The sequence below is a fragment of the Pseudochaenichthys georgianus genome, unplaced genomic scaffold (assembly GCF_902827115.2).
Source record: "Pseudochaenichthys georgianus unplaced genomic scaffold, fPseGeo1.2 scaffold_886_arrow_ctg1, whole genome shotgun sequence".
NCBI lineage: Eukaryota > Metazoa > Chordata > Actinopteri > Perciformes > Channichthyidae > Pseudochaenichthys > Pseudochaenichthys georgianus.
The window spans coordinates 13403-19833 of NW_027263421.1; the positions used below are offsets into that span (position 1 = coordinate 13403).

A 6431-nucleotide genomic window follows, 5' to 3' on the forward strand; every position below is an offset into this window, starting at 1 on the left:
ATGAGGTGATAGTAAGCACCTAGTTTACTATAGTAGACGTGTAGTGTAGTATTCATGTTATTTACCCTCATCCCTTGTTATGAGTTTGTGCAGGGTTTTACAGTTATTTTTGTATTCATTTAAATGAACTTTTGTCAATTGTGACCAAAACGTATGATTTTTTTGTTATTACTTGAAAAGTGAAAACATTATAGTATTACCTCTTTTTGTTACATTGGAGCTCTTTAACTGTTTGTTAATGCACTTTTTGATGTGCATGTGTCATATGTATCCAATTTTATTTTGTATGTGAGGACATTTATTAAGACTGCTATTATTGTATTCAGTTAAATGCACTTTGTGATGTGCCTGGTTAAAACAAAAAACCTGAATATTTGACTTCTAAAGCAAACTAATGTCATGCTACAACTGTGCACTTTTTTTCAGATTCTGTTAAATTAATGCTAATTTGTTGTGTTTTTATGCACTTTTTGATGTAGATTGTGTGTTAGATGAACAATGAATAAAAATTGCATGTTTTTCATCGCAGTAATATGTGTTGGTTTAAAATGTGTCATTACCCGCTTTTTACAGGCCGCTGAATGTCTGGCCCAGCTGAATTTTGTAGTTATAAAATCTGGCCCAACTGAATGTGTAATTGAATAGCCCTGGCCTACTGTATGACAATATGTTAAGGTGCTAGCAAGTTAGCATGGTACTTGCTTTCATCAACACATGTTAAAAATAAAATGCTAACCATAGCCTACTGTATGACAAGATATGCTAAGGTGATAGCAAGTTAGCATGGAGCTTGATAGAAGATGGGCTAAGGTGCTAGCAACGTTAGCATGGTGCTTGATAGAAGATGGGCTAAGGTGCTAGCAACGTTAGCATGGTGCTTGATAGAAGATGGGCTAAGGTGCTAGCAACGTTAGCATGGTGCTGGCTTTCATCAACACAACACATGTTAATTAATAGCCTATGCTAACTATTGCCTTGTAGGCCTACAAGGTGCTAGCAAGTTAGCATGAAGCTTGATTTCATCAACAGAGCATGTTCAAATGCTAACTATCGCCTACTGTATGACAAGAAATGCTAAGTATCTTGATAGATAGGCTAAGGTGCTAGCACGTTAGCGTGTAGCTGCAGACAGTGAGGACACGTGGATGATTTACATGCTTACACAGGGATTTAACTGTGTGTCTGCGGCTGTCTGTGTCTGTGTCTGTGTCTGTGTGTGTATTATATTATATGTCAGGAACAATGAATACAAATGTGTGTATGTATCCACAGGTATCATATGGACTGTGAATGCTTGTGTGTGATCTCGATGTCACCCCGTCCACACACACGCACGCGCGCACACACACACATTCAGTTTTCCAGTTTAAACAGTGACTGATGGCTCTGTGTAATGAATGTAAAGGCGGTATTGTTCATTTCGGCAGCGTTCACATATTAGTGTCGGGGCCCGGGGCGAGCGAGGCGGCTAATGCTAGGCTCAGCTTTCCACCTGTACTTCAAAGAGAGAGAGATGATAAAACAAGGCCGGGCTGCGGTTAACTAATAGAGACATTCACACAGGAACAACACACACAACAATGACAAGAAGACACTGACGCACAAACACACACAAGGAAGTATTCACAACTGACTTCAAGAGGAATGTGAGAATTTAGTTAGGGATATTTCAAAATATCTGCAACTCTCAGGCTACTACTTTTAAATCCAGGCTGGAGACTTTTCTTTTTGCCGCTGCTTTTAATTGAACTATTCATGTACCTGTTTTATTATCTTTGATTTTTAATGTTTCTAATTTGTTTTATGCTCTTAAAGGTCTTTCATTTGTGTAAAGCACTTTGAATTGCCTTGTGTTGAAAAGTGCTATATACATAAACTTGCCATACATGTATATACATTGTGGACCAGGAAGTAACCAAGTACCTTGACTCAAGTACTGTACTTGAGGTGTAAGGTATTTGTTCTTCACTAAGGCCACGTTCTCCTCCAGGCTACATCTAGGAGGAATGATTGTAATTTTAACTCCACAGGTATAACTATTCAGACGTATGCAAAAGTCGCAGTAGTACAGTTAAATATGTAAAGTAAATTAAGCAGAATTACTTCAGAATAATATTATTATATTGTGCTGCTGTGTTTATTGTATTTTTGTAACTCAAAAACACAACAATTTCCTTCGGGATGAATAAAGTCTTATCTTATCTGATAGTATTGGATAGTAATACTTTTACTTGTTGATGCATCAATCAACCAATCAATCAATCAATCAATCAATCAATCAATCAATCAATCAATCAATCAATCAATCAACCAACCAACCAACCAATCAACCAATCAATCAATCAATGTTTATATATTTATAGCCCAATATCACAAATGTTATATTTGTCTCAGTGAACTTCAGAGTTTGTACAGAATATCAGTATGACAATACGACACCCTCTGTCCTTAGACCCTCTGTCCTTAGACCCTCTGTCCTCAGACCCTCTGTCCTTAGACCCTCTGTCCTTAGACCCTCTGTCCTCAGACCCTCTGTCCTCAGACCCTCTGTCCTTAGACCCTCTGTCCTCAGACCCTCTGTCCTCAGACCCTCTGTCCTTAGACCCTCTGTCCTCAGACCCTCTGTCCTCAGACCCTCTGTCCTTAGACCCTCTGTCCTTAGACCCTCACATCGTACAAGGAAAAACTTCCGGAGAAACCCACAGTTTAAGGGAACATGGGAGAAACCTCAGGGAGAGCAGCAGAGGAGGGATCCCTCTCTCAGGACGGACAGACGTGCAATAGATGCCGTGTGGAAATCGAAAAGATAATACATTTTACAGCATATAGACCAAATGTTTGGAAATGCATGTGTCTGTAATAAGAAGATGAATCCACGAGAATGTCAACAATCCTGTGGGAGCCGTCAGGGAAGTATAGCAGAGAGTCAGGCAGGACCGCAGTGACAGGTTCAGCCACGACTCAAAGTCCACGACTCAGATCAGGACTCGTTAATGTGCGGTGAAGCTATTTCAATCACCTTATATGCTGCAGGGCAATTACATTTATAATAATACATATTATATTCTGTATTAAAGGTGGGGTAGGTACCTTTCAGAAACCGGCTCGAGATACACTTTTTGTTATATTCCATGGAATGCTCTTAACATCCGATAGCAATGAATATCTGAAGTGCTTTGACAACAAATCCATAAAAAAAATGTCATCTGTGGAAGCCGTGGCGCTGTGAAAAGTACAACCATTTGCCGCCCTGTCTGTCAGCCTTCCATCTCGTGCACGCACACATGTATCTCGTGCCCTCATTGGGCGTGCATTGCAGCAGCACTTCAATGACTCGCCAGCAACAGGCGGCCACTGTCCCCAGTCTGCTGACGTCGTGTTCCTGTGTGTTGGAGGAGGTGCTCTGTGAGGAAGTCTGAAGGAAGGGGCGGATTCTTTTCGGCCGTGTACTTTCACATTTCAGTGCACTCGAGCCGGTTTCTGAAACTTACCGACCCCACCTTTAATGATCTGTATCTGCAAAAATAAGCTTCATTAAAAAAACAGAGGGTAGTGCAGTAAAGAAGTTGAATATTTCCGTCTAAAATGCATTAGATGTAGAACGCCATGTGACATTTTATATTTCACTGACGAACAGTTTATGTAATATAATTCCTTCTTCAGTGACGCTAACGCACTTGATTGACCATTTCCTTTAATAGGGCAATTTACGTGTCCAGCTTCTCAACCGTTAAGACTTCTTTCAAGATAAACTGAACGTGTTTTCCTTTTACGATTTTAAAGTTTTGGTATATTTAAACTCCAGAACCTAGCTTAATTCTCTATGAAAGATCCATGAAACAATGCATAATGTCAGACTTCATCCATCCGAGTAAATGGTGACAAAGTGGAGGCTGTTATAGCAGCACATAGAGAGGTAAAAATACATCTTATCTTTGTAATCAGAATCAGAATACCTTCATTAGTCCCACAGAGGGGAAACACGTTGTTACAGCTTAATGTTACATGCATTCAAAAGTATTAAAGTAAAACTAAAAGTTATGATATAATACAAAAATATAATAAAAGTAAAAAAGTTACACAATTTACAAAATACACATCCTGTAACAGTTCTTAGGATTTAGCAGCCAGGTATAGCACAGTTATTAACGGCATATATATATATATATATATATATATATATTGCACATAGTTCGTTGGTATTTAACAGCAAGGGGTGTTATTGTCTGTGAAGATCTTTAAAGAGCTTACGAAATGCTTTTAGCACCTGTTAGTGGGCTTAGTATATGATAGAGGTTGCATTTGTATTGTGGAATGTGCCATATGATTTTTTTATTATTGATCTATTTTGAATAAATCACGATTACAACAGCATACAAAAGTTGTCAGTTAGTAACAATCGTTCGTTGCGCCGGAAACATCAACTTCGGCCATTTCCGGCGGTGACGTCATGAGTGGAACACAGCTGAGCTCAGTCCCGTTTGAATGCATTGAAGGGCCAAATATTACGACAAAGGATGCACAGCAATAAGACGCCAAGAATAATTGGCAAGCGATATGTTGTATGGGGATGTGGGGCCGTCTCAACATCTGGTTATGGGATGTTTTTGTGGCCAAAAAATGATCAAATGTTGCGTATATGGACAAAACAAGTGCGTCGTACGAGGCGGACGTTTGCTAGACCAGGTAACCCGGGGTCGATGAAACCGACGATGTGTGGGGCAGCACATCGAGAGATCGTGTTTCGAACAATCAACAATGCCCGCTAAGGAGAGAGAGTAAACGCTTTCTCCAAGGTTCGTTTTGCTTTCTTACAACGTTACGTTAACTCAACCTTACGTTTGCCATGAGGCTATGTTACTTCCCTTAAGAGCTAGCTGTCTTAGCTAACAACAGTTAGCAGCTAACGTTTTCTGCAGTTTGTGTTTCCACTGAAAAACGTGATGTAGTTATTTAAGGGTAAGTTAACTAAACGTTATCTTACAAGTAGAGAGAGTTAAGTTGTGTTTAAAATCGTCAATGTAATGCACGTTAAAGGTTTTGTGTTGAGCATGAAGTTAGCTTTACTGTAGCTCACCAAAGGTTAGCATGTTAAGCTGCACTTTCTGTGGCAGCTAGCTTAATACAAAGAGGGGTTTTGTGCTTCATTGTAAACTTTTCTTACAAATGTGTGTTAATCTACCTGAAATTGTAGGGACAGTTTTTTTCTACTCAACTATACAGACCATTGTTGAGGAGATGCAAAACATACTGTAAATGAGTTGGGTCTGACATATACTTTGAGTAATGTTACTATGCTGCTAAAAAATGAAACCTTATCAGATGAGGACATCAAGTGTGTGAGTCTGTCAGGGTTTGATCTGTTCTTTGCGTGTCGTGCAGGGCCTGGACACACTGCTCTGGTATGAATTACAAATATAATTGTAAAATGTATGTCTCTCGCTCTTGTCATCATTCAGGCTTTGCATTTGAACTCCTATGACTGGTTGCGGACTTGAAGGGAACGACTCCATGGCCTTCCTGACATCCAGGAAAAAGGTGAGATTCTAATCCATTTCAATGCCAACAGCCAGTCATTGTTTTTAACTTTTTTTAATAGGATTTTTTGGGGAATTTAAGTTGTATTGGACAGTAGAGATCTACTGGAACCTAACACCAGAGAGAGAGAGAGAGAGAGGGAGGAGATGATATGCAGCAAAAGGCCGAGCCGGATGGTTGCTGCTCCGTGTGGAGCGTGTTCTATCAGGTAAAGCACTTTGGTACCCAGTTATTTATGGTATTGAGTTTAAATGTAGCCTTTGGAAGGTCATTTCAGTGCATTGTAAAGACTGAAAAAACATTTATTTGTCTCAACATTCCTGTAATAATTTTTTTTTTTTTATTGTTGATATTGTTTTGTTCTTTATTTTTGTTGTGAGAATCACTTTGCAATTGTGTAAGTGCTATATACATAATTATACTAATATTATTGTTGTTACCATCATTACCATTATTTAAAAAAATGTCTTTGTTTTCTTTATTCATCGCTGCAGAAAGGATCATGCCAGCCCACATCAAACACCTGATCAAGAACTTGTGAATCTTCAGGCAGAAAAGATGAAAACACCTGTTCCAGTTTCCTGTACATGGAACCATGCCTGTCCTCTGTTCCACATGTCTTCAGTCAGTCCTGAGGCCTGTCCTACGAAGCAGGATGTTCTCTCAGCGGCTAACTTCAGGGAAAACTCCGGCTTTCCGGTCCTACGAAGCTGGTTCTCTTTTTAGCGGGCTAGATCTCCATGGTAACTGATGCTGAACGGCTAGCTTGCTCCGGAGCAGGTTAGGTTGCAGGCTAAGAGCTCAACTCAGTGAAAGCACCGCCTGCTGACCAATCAGAGCTCAGTGTGCGGAGTTTAAAGCGATCAAGTCATATCACAGGAGAAAGGAAAGAC

General features: G+C 39.8%; 1 long non-coding RNA gene across 1 annotated transcript; it reads left to right on the forward strand.

Annotated features, from left to right (window-relative positions):
- The first annotated feature begins 5458 nt into the window (after positions 1-5458).
- On the forward strand, positions 5459-6150 carry LOC139433665 (uncharacterized). The gene is made up of 3 exons (XR_011643054.1): positions 5459-5538; positions 5636-5746; positions 6033-6150. It is a non-coding gene; the product is annotated as an uncharacterized lncRNA (long non-coding RNA).
- Positions 6151-6431: the final 281 nt, after the last annotated feature.